Raw genomic sequence first — 11,514 nt, forward strand, 5'->3', positions numbered from 1 at the left:
TAAACGTAATACATACTTTCATTTCCATTTTCACCGGCATACAGCATGGATGGCAAATGATCCAACCCATAACACATAACGTTTTATCAGTCTCACCCAAAAGGGAACGAGTCCAAGGTCAAACTTTACCAGACGCAAACTGGAAGGGAGAAGAACCTATCACAAGGCGCAATGCTTTGCCGACTTAAATACGGCGGAAACGGACCCCCTTTCACGCTTTACAGGGCACAAATCGAAAGGGAAAAGGAAATCACTATTAAGGTGCCACGCTTTGCTGGCTAAATACGGTGGGAAACGGACCCCCAAACAACATACAAAAAGCAACACAACATGCTAAATTACAAATACCATTCAAGTATAATACATACACATAACTTATTCAATAGCACAATGTCATCCTCCATCGATGACCAAGGACAAAACCTCTAAACAGATAAATAACAATTAACCCAAATTAAATTCCACAATTTAATCTATCAAAAAAAGGTCAAACTCATCATTTTTCTTTCAAAACCAAACCGGTTATCCCAAACCTTCAATATTTCTAACACAAACCAAACCCTTTTTAATCAAGATTATTCTAATAGGTTAAACATTAACACAATCAACTTAACGTGACATTAACCAAAACAATCACGAAACTCAATGACATCCCAATTCAATAATTAAACCATTAGTTATATTCCATAACACAAAATCCAATTATCACACAATTTACCCCTTTTAACTAATTAAGCCCTTAATAATAAATCAGGATTTTTCCTCCATTTTTAACACCATTACACATAACTACTTCCCAATTAACCAAAATACCCAAAATCATCCAACTACAACTCCCAAAAACTTAAACCACAAACCTTCTTTACATGATTTTGAAAATCTACGACAGATATGATTTTTGTGTAATAATACCTACCACATGTCTATCTATAGACGAAGTATTGAAAAGAATCAAAGAAATCCCTACCTCAACTCCAGAAGAGAACAAAGTCCAAAAGCCCCAAAATTGACGGCGATGAAAACACGAACTTTTCATATTAAAATGAAGCCCTCAACTCCCTCTACAACAGAGTCTAAGCTACTATGGTTAAGAAATGTGTTAAAGGATATGAAATTAAGGTTTATAGCTCAAAAAGCTCAAAAATGACGAAATATAAGAGAGAGAGAACGTGAACAAGATGAGACCAAAACAGATATTTTCATCTTTCGACGGATATTTATAGGATAACACTCTTGCGAGCACGAAAACTAGACCGTGGCTGCAACTTGTCCAGGTGGCACAATCGCGGGTGCGAACTCTCTCATCGTGGGAGCAACCATGCATGTTGTGGCCCCCATGGTAGCCCCTTGCAGCACCTCGCGGTCCACGCACCCCTGTTCTTATACATTGGACCTGAAGCTACGTTTTGGTCGCAACTTGGTCACAAGTGCAACCACAAGGTACGCTCATCGCGGGCGCAAGAAGCAAGGACGCAAGCGTGACCTGCCTGACCCAACCATACTAGACTGCTGCTTAGCAGCCAGCCCGAACCACTCCCAAGGTCCACCCCTATCTAACAAGACCAAAAACACTAGATAACAACATGTCACAACCAGAAACTAAAATGAATAGGGTTTTTCTGACCTAGGCCACTACAATCTCCCCCACTTGGGAAATTTCATCCCCGAAACAACAAAACCAAAAACAACTCAATCAAAAAAGGAAAACACAACCACCTAGGCTCGATCCAAACTTGGGATAAATTTTTGAATTACGGTCCAACCTCTTGGAGCCCCAAAGACACCCAAACCACAACAACTCAAGAAAAAGATCATGAACATCTCTATGACCCAGATAATCCATTGGGGTTTGTGAGACAAAACCATAACACTAACCACTCACACCTAAAAGACGTCAACCACGTCTCAACCGCCAATATCAAGCATGAACACCATCGAGTGACCAACACCTGAACACAGAAGAAAAGAAAACCATCCTCACAACCGAACTCTTGCTTCACTCTCGCAAAGAAAAAAACCTAACACATAATACGCCTCAAAAAGAACGCCTCGACTCAACAATCGCAGTAACACCAACGCTACTCAAAACCACCCATACAAACCCAGGGCTGGCAAACCAAACTAAGTCACACCATAACGCAACCATGCTAGTTAAGACAACAAACAACAAACTGTTGTTAAACATACAGTTTCTTTTTTTTTTTTTATCATTGCTTCGAACATCATATGCTTATAAATAAAATCTTCCTCAAAAGGTGTTTCAAATTGCACCGTTCTCAATGAAAATACATTTTCCAACTTCTACACAATTCAAAAGTTTTGCAAACATTGTCTAAAAGTAACCATTTTGCTTTATTCTCATGATTTGTTAGAATCAACTTTTATTTAATTAACTAAACTACTTCTTGAAATCCTATATTCCCACATAAATTAAATGCATTATATTATAGTTCAACACTGCCCTCGAGGCCACAACATATGAAAAAATTCATTTTCCAGGCTATTCTCAATATCCCAACTAGTGAACCTTAACCGTCATCCAACAACACTCATTACCTTTATAGTGATGCCGCAAAACATACACGGTATTTCTATAATAACAATTAATTACAATAATCCCGCCATCAAGCACAAAGAAAATTCACAACCAACACGTGTACAACAATCCCATAAGTACGATTAATAGAAATAACAATCGTACTAATACCACAATAAGCACAAAGAAAATTTACAATCACCAATCGCACACAGGCACAAAAGCCCCAACAAAACCCCACTCTAACCTGTAACCCCTAACCCGGTTACCACAAATTCACACCTATCACATTGACTACACTAGATACTAAGTACTTCTCAACCTTGCAACCACTATACTCACTCCCAAACTATCTCTAAGGTGACTAAATGTCAACCAAATTCTAATACAAATCACCCGACTAATCAACTCAATGAAACTCCACATTTTGTACTAAGCACCAACATACTACCCAGCATCGATCACTCCTAGATAGAGTTCACATACTCAACAACTATCTGTTGAACCCACATTGAGTTTCTCTAGCGAAGACACCACCATTATTGTTTTCAACTAAACTACCACTCGTACGCCTATATGGCAAACATAACTCTCATATCACAACTAAAGACTGATAAGGTCAGTGGCCATCTATCTAATCCTGAACACATAAAACAACAACACAACACACACACACACACACACTCCTTGTACACCACCCCAACACTTACACATCACGAACCAACTCACTATTACCCATAAATCACATATTCCTAACAATCTCAACGCAAGCACAACTCTCACCATTAAAGACACGGGTCTCATATTCCTTCCACACATTTTCACCATCCACTAACAACTCCTACCAACCCCACAGAACTCTAAGGCATCTCACCACAATAAAACCAGACACAATAGGAAACCAAACCCCTATTGCTCTATAAATAACACCAAACTAAACCAAAGCATTACAAGCCAACACATGCTCCACCCAAGAAATCAAATATGACATCATAAAACTAGGATTTCTAATCCTTACAACATCTTCTAATACATTGCAAGTAAATTCAAGATTAATTATATATCCACACTATTTGGGCTTACAACCCCACATATACAAGCATAAACAACATTTGTAGACACACAACCTTAAATAAGATAACTTCATATTACATTACAAACAATAGAACTCCTCCACACTAGAACATTACCACTGTCCTTAGAGGGCAGCGAAACTGGCTCTACTCTCGTAGAGGGCAGCGACACTGAACGTGGCTCATCCAACCACACCTAGAACACATAGGTGGTCCCCTATTCTGAGACTGACTCGAAGAAGCCTGAGTCTGACTAGACCCTTTAAAGGACGAGTCTAAAGAACCAAAAGTAGCTTGAGGTGTCAACTACACCTGTGCCTACCCCAAATAGTCAGAGTTGTAAATATTGCCTTTGCCTCCCCATCTTGACCAATACTAAGACCGATGGCTTCCACATGAGCTGCCGCCTCTACTAGCAACCTTTCCCTAGATCTCATCACCCAATATTTCCTCAAACTTAAAAAAATATTGCTCCTTTATTATGATCAACTCTGGAGCAAACCTCGACAAACTGGCAAACCTTGCCTCAAATTGTGCCAAAGGGGTATTCTCTTAGCGCAACTCAACAAATTGGTTCCTTAATCTTTCCTAAGTGGATGAAAGAAAATACTTAGCCAAAAAGGCCTCAGTAAAAACAACCCAAGTGGTGTCCATAACAATACGCGTAGACTTCCACCAATAACCAACGTCTCCCTTCAGTTGGAAACCAGCCAAAACAACCCTCAACTCTTCGTCGTCGACTCTAAACATATCAAGAGTTTTGGTAATTTTCTATAACCAGTCATCAACCTCTAACGGCTTAGGCTCTCCCAAAAACACAAGTGGATTGGAGGAAGAAACTCCTTGGTCAACTTATGGTTATGTCCATGATCTCCTTCACTGTGAGCTAGAGTGTCCCTCATCGCTCTCACAATCTTGTGTGCAACCTCCTCGCCAACAACTGATGCTGCAAGGGCAGATACCACCAGAACAACTGTTCCCCTACCGACACTTCTACTCCCTACAAGACCTCTACTCCCTCGAGAAGACATCCTATAAAACCAAAACCAAAACAAAGTTAGTAATCAACACACGGCCTTCCCCTGAGGCACATACTCACCATCACTAAGCTACAAGGCACACTTTACACAAAACACTCAATTCAATTCACGTAAATAGCTAAACTCTTAATCGCATAATTGAGTCAAGTCCATGAAGATATCTACTCATCCCGGAACTCTCAAGGAATTCTCATTAGAAACCACGTTGATCAAGTGTGTTTCTAATAAGACCTCATAACAAGTTCACTGGCTACAAGTACTATCTAAGAAGCTTAATCCCATGCTCACATAAATGCAACACATAAAGTCCTAACATGTATCCTAACTATATGCAAATGTCCTCACTAAGCATAGTAACCTGTTGTGGTAAAAATCACTTCCCACGAGTCCAAAGTATTCGACCTGGCTCACTCTAATACCAACTTGTAACGCCCTAACTTTTATCACCCGAATCCATTACCAAATTTTGTATGTTGTTACCAATTCCAATAATATTGCATACGAGTCATACAGATGAAATAAACAAAAGATGACAGTCTCTCTCCAAAATAATGATGATATATAAACAGAATCTTAAATAATGCCCTTAGGCTTACATTGAATAACAATAAATAAAAGAGATTTACCCTAATACAATACATGGCATCCAACCTACAAATAAGAGGCCCCGTGGCCGACAAATAAATAAAAGACTCCAAGTCCAAACGAATCCTCTAGTCTTGTACCTGAAAAGTTTGTTAACACGTGGGATGAGCACAAAGCCCAGTAGAGATCCCAACATGACTCTAAACAATAATAACATACAGATATCTATGATCATGAATGCATCAAAATATAATATATATATATATATATATATAATGTGATAGTTTAATAGTTAAGATATACTTATACAAGTATAGTTTTTCCAAAGCATCCATTTTCTGCTACAAGGTGTGGCACTGCCCGCTCTACTTCTAATTACTCCATTTATTTCTGAAACATCTTTATCGCAACACAATCTAAATCTTGAAATGTTCACATTAGTACCAAAGGAATTCCACCTCCATGTTTGTTATAAAAACACACTCCCATGTACATAATATAACCCAAACTCATGACATAACCCACTATGCACACCTACATAATAACCCATCTGATAGTTTCCCTGGCTATAGGTCTAAAGCAAGAGCACCCACAATAGGATATCGATAAGCAAATATCTCTAAACAAAGATAACTGAACATGATACATACCACCATTTCCATTTCCATTTCCACCAGCATATAACACTGATGGCAACCCACAACACACAATGCTTTACTGGCCTCACCCGGAAGGGAATGACCCCAAGTTCAAACTTTACTAGGCGCAAACCAGAAGCCGGCTTAAATACGGCGAAAAACAGACCTATTTTCACACTTTATCGGGCGCAAACCAGAAGGGATGAGGAAACCTCTGTCAAGGCGTCACGCTTTGCCGACTTAATACGGCGGAAAACGAACCCCTAAACAACATACAAAAACCAACACAACATGCTAAACCACAAATACCATAAAAGTGTAATACATACACTTAACTTATTTAACAACACAATGTCATCCTCCACCAATGACCAAGGATAAAACCTCTAAACAGATAATAACAATTAACCCAAATTAAATTCCACAATTTAATCTATTTCAAAAAAAGGTCAAACTCATCATTTTTCTTTCGAAACCAAACCGGTTATCCCAAACGCTCAATATTTCCAACACAAGCCAATCCTCTTTTAATCAAGATTATTCCAATAGGTTAAATATTAACACAATCAACTCAACATGACATTAACCAAAACAATCACAAAACTTAATGACATCCCAATTCAATAATTAAACCATTAGTTCTATTCCATAACACAAAATTCGGTTATTACACAATTTACCCCTCTTAACTAATTAAGCCTTTAATAGAAAATCAGGATTTTTCCCCCATTCTCAAAACCATTACACATAACCATTTCCCAATTAACCAAAGTACCCAAAATCATCCAACTACTACTCCCAAAAACATAAACCACAAACCCTCTTTACATGATTTTGAAAATCTACAATAGATATGATTCTTGTGTAATAAAATCTACCATATGTCTATCCATAGACAAAGTATTAAAAAGAATCAAAGAAATCCCTACATCAACTCAAGAAGAGGAGAAAGCCCAAAAGCCCCAAAATTGACGGCAACGAAAACATGAACTTTTTAGATTAAAACGAAGCCCTTAACTCCCTCTAGAATAAAGTCTAAGGTACTAGGGTGAAGAAATGTGTTAAAGGAGATGAAATCAAGGTTTAGAGCTCAAAAAGCTCAAAAATAATGAAACAAGAGAGAGAGAGAGAGAGAGAGAACAAGATGAGAGATATTTTCAGCTTTCTATAATTATTTATAGGATAGCACAGTAGCGAGCGCGAACACTAGACTGCGGCCGCAACCTGCCCAGGTGGCACAGTCGCAGGCACGAACTCCTTCACCGCGGGCACAACCATGCATATCACTGCCACCCTCGCGACCCCTCGCACCCATGCACTCCTACTTCCATATATTAGACCTGAAGCTACATTTTGGTCGCAACTTGGTCATAGCCTGGTCGCGAGCACGACCACAAGGTACACTCATTACAAGTGTGAATAACAAGGTCATGAACACTATCTGCCTGACCCAGCCACATTGGGCTGTTGCTGCCTGAACCACTCTTAGGGTCCACCCTCCATCTAACAAGACCAAAAACACCAGGCAACAACATATCCCAACCAGAAACTAAAATGAATAGGGTTTTTCTGACCTAGGCCAATACATTCCATGCATCCTTGATACAACGGCGAAAAAGGAATCAGATTGTTCGACTCCAATCAGAGAATGGCTCTTAGCTGACCACAGACTCTAAGATTGATCAGTATATGCATGGCTTCTTCACTAATCTTTTCACCAGTGTTGGGAACCAAGATTTTGGAGATGCTTTATCGGTGGTAGAGCCAGTGATTTTAGAAGAAATGAATCGGCAATTAATTTCCCTAATCATTGATGAAGAAATCAGAACCATAGTTTTTCAACACTCAAAGCACCAGGGCCGAATGGGTTTCTAGGGTTCTTTTATCAGAATTATTGGAAGAAAGTTGGTGAGCATGTTTGCAAAATGGTTAAAAGCTTCTTTGTAGGAGGGCCTTTGCTCAAAGAGTTAAACCAGACAAATGTGGTTTTAATTCCTAAGGTAACTGTAGAAACCCCATTTTGACCGGCCCTAAGACTTGGGCGCTTTCTTTTGATTACCCGATGATGACAATTAGAATGTGTTTCTCACAGAATCCTCAGTAAGAGAGATGGAATTTGAACTTTAATCTCAACCTTCACCATGATGGCTAAATTGTTTTAAACTACTAAATATTTTATTAGTTTACTATTTTGTAATTTTGGATAATTTTATGTGTTTGTTCATATTTTTGGTGTTTTTATATAAATTGGTATAAATTATGTATTTTATATATATAAAAGAAAATAATAAAAAAAGTTATATTATTATATTATATGTCTAGTATTTTGGTATCAATTATATATTTTAGATATTTTATATATTATATTATATATATATATATATATTATAAAATAAATAATAAAAAAAGAAAGAGAGGTCTGTATCGACGTCCCCTGCCTGCTGGATTCAATTTGTATATATATCTATATGTTTATATATTATATAATATTTATTATATTATATTATTATTAGTTTGAGTGGGCGTATATTATATTATTATTAGTTTTGGTGGGTTTGCCTATATAAGGCAATCAGGAAAGGAAAAAATGGGGAGGCTCAGGAAAGAAAAAAAAAAAAAAAAAAAGGAAAGGGGAGGCTATTCAGGGAGAGAAAAATGAAGTGGTGCGAGAGAGTTTGAGAGAAAAAGATTCAGAAAGAAAGAAAAGTAGTGTTTTGTTTTAGAGAGAGAGAGAGGGAAAATAAAATATTTTCTCTGATATTTTAATTTCCATTTTATCAATACACCATTCAAAAGCCAACACATAAGTGGAGTCCAAACTGTAAGGGCTATTTCATTCTTCCGAAAGGGAGCGCGAAAAGCCAAGCTACAATAACCAACCTGACAAAGCTTTCACAGTTCCACTCCATAAGCTTGTGCAACTTCATAATGAAGATAATCACCAAGATTATTACAAATAGACTATTTTTTTTTTTGAAGGGCCTTATCACGCCAAACCAATCTGCATTTATGCCAAGGTGTTTGATTCAGAACAACATTATTGTAGCCCATGAGGCTTTCCATTACTTGAAGCTCGGGAAAAGTGGTTCTACAGGCCATATGGTTATCAAGCTAGACTTTAACCTAGACTTTAACAAGGCCTATGATAGAGTAGAGTGGGATTTCTTATCAGAGGTTTTGCAGAAGATGGGTTTTCACACTAATTGGATTTGTCGAGTTATGGAGTGCCGTGTCTACCATCACTTTCGCTTTTTTTGCAAATACTGAAAAGAGAGCATCAATTACTTCTGCTCATGGACTACGCCAAGGAGATCCTTTGTCCTTGTATTTATTCATTTTGGTGGCGGATGTGCTATCTCATCACCTAAATAAGAGTCTTCATAATAAGCAAATTTCAGGAATGAAGCTAGCTAGGTAGTGTTCGACCTTGTCACATTTGTTTTTTGCTAATTACATGCTTCTCTTCCACAAAGCCGAGGAAAGTGAGTGTCAAGCAGTGCTGGATATTCTTCAAGTTTATTGTCATGCCTCAAGGCAGGTGGTGAACTTTGATAAATCCAGTGTTCAATTCTCCTCCAACACTTTATCGCTCTCGGTAATTCTATTTGCAACTTGTCTAGTTTTAGAGTGTCCCAACCTAATGCGAAGTACTTAGGATTGCCATCCTTTTAGGGAAGATCCAAAGCGGAAGCTTACAAGTTTGTTATTGAGATGATCCTTTCTAAATTACAGGGTTGGAAATAAAACTTTTGTCTCAAACTGGGAAAGAGATTTTGATGAAGACAGTGGTTCAACCCATCCCCTCCTATGCAATGGCATATTTTTCTTTTCCAAAAAATTTTTTTTCTGAGCTTAACTCTTATATCAACAAGTTTTGGTGGAGGGGAGACCCTGAGGATAAAGGAATTCATTGATTAAACTGGGGACAAATGACGTTGCCAAAATCTATGGGTGGAATGGGTTTCCGAGATTTCAATTCTTTCAATTTGGCACTCTTAGGTCGTCAAGGGTGGCGGTTGTTGAAGTATCCAAACTCGTATTGTGCTCGCATTTAGAAAGGAACCTAGTTTCCCAACTCACGTTTCATTCAAGCAAAAAAGGGGCAATAGGCGTCATCGGCTTAGGCAAGCATTTTACAAGGTTAAAATTTTTTAGAAAATGGTATTCGGTGGCAAGTGAATGATGGGGCTAATATTAAGTTCTCGAATAATAAGTGGATCCTGTCCATTCCTGGGTTCAGAGTGCTCTCTCCAAAGCCTGAAGGATCTAAGATACAGTTGGTGAAGGATGTGATTCATGCTTCGACTACAAGTTGACAGGTTGATTCTTTGAAACAGCTTGTGATCGAGGAAGAAGTTAAAGCTATCAGGTCAATCCCTATTGATTTGGATAGTATTGCAAATTCCACAGTTTGGCACTTCGAGTCCAAAGGTGAATATTCTGTGAAATCGGGATATTATAAGGCAAGGGAAAAAGTAAGAAACCTTAGCTTAGCTCTCTCCAACCCTCTACCTCTTTCCAAGCGCCAAGCAAGCTGTGGAAGAGGATTTGGGCTCTTAAGGTCCCTTTAAAAATCAAGCATTTTTGGTGGCGGGTTTGTAAGAATGCTCTAGTTGCAAAAGAGAATCTATAGAGGAGGAGATGTGGGGTGTCTAATCTGTGTTCTATTTGCCCAGTTCAACCAAAGACTATTGAACGCCTACTTTTTTAGTGTAAGTGGGCTCCAGCAGTTTGGTTTGGCAATGATCTTTGATTTTCTACTAATAGAGGTCCTTGCCATTCGATCTTGAAGTGGTCGTGTGACTTGTTAGATCATCATCAGTCAGCCCACGAGTGGGATAAATTTTTTAACTTGATCGTTTGGACTGGGTGGTACATTTGGAAGGATCGAAACAATTTTGTCTTTAATCATCATCCCATTGAGCCCTGCTCAACTTTGCATTGAGCTCAAGCGGCAAATAAGGAATTTGATTATGCTTTTGAGGCTGTGGAGGAGTTGCAAGTTCAAATTTTGGAAAGGAATTTGGTGAGGAGGAGTGGGTGGTAGGCCCCTATATCTAGTGAGTTCAAATTAAATTTTGATATGGCAACTAGAAAGGGCTCCTTGGTGGGTTCAACTGCAGTCCTAGTGAGAGATGCAAGAGATAGGTTGATCCATGGCCTTACCAAGAGATGGGTTTGCACCTCTTCTTTGTAGGGTAAAGCCTTAGCTTGTAAAAGTGCATGCCAACTTGCACAAGCTTGGAATTTTAGCTCAATGAAAATTGAAGGCGATAACCAGAGTGTTATTCACCTGTGTTTTCTGAAAATGTTTCGTTGTGGGAGTGTGGTGCAATATTTACTGATATTAAGCAGATGGTGGCTCACGGACGCTTCTCCTTCAGTTGGAGGCCAATAACAAGTAACAAGGTAGCTCACTAGGCAGCCCAAGCCTTTCTCCATCACCATCTTCCTCTTGACTAGGTAGCCAATCCTCCAATAGAGCTTGTTGTCCTTCTTAGAGTTTCTTAGTTTTAGCTTCGGTAGTTTATCTATCTGCTTGTGTTAGTTTTCCTTGATAGGTGTTTTGCCTCGAGTCCAGATCCTCTGCCATACTTTCCTACCATGATCCCTGCCGTGGTGCCAAAACGACATCATTTTGG

Source organism: Camellia sinensis, chromosome 1, assembly GCF_055761805.1.
Source record: "Camellia sinensis isolate YWXY chromosome 1, ASM5576180v1, whole genome shotgun sequence".
Classification (NCBI taxonomy): Eukaryota; Viridiplantae; Streptophyta; class Magnoliopsida; order Ericales; family Theaceae; genus Camellia; species Camellia sinensis.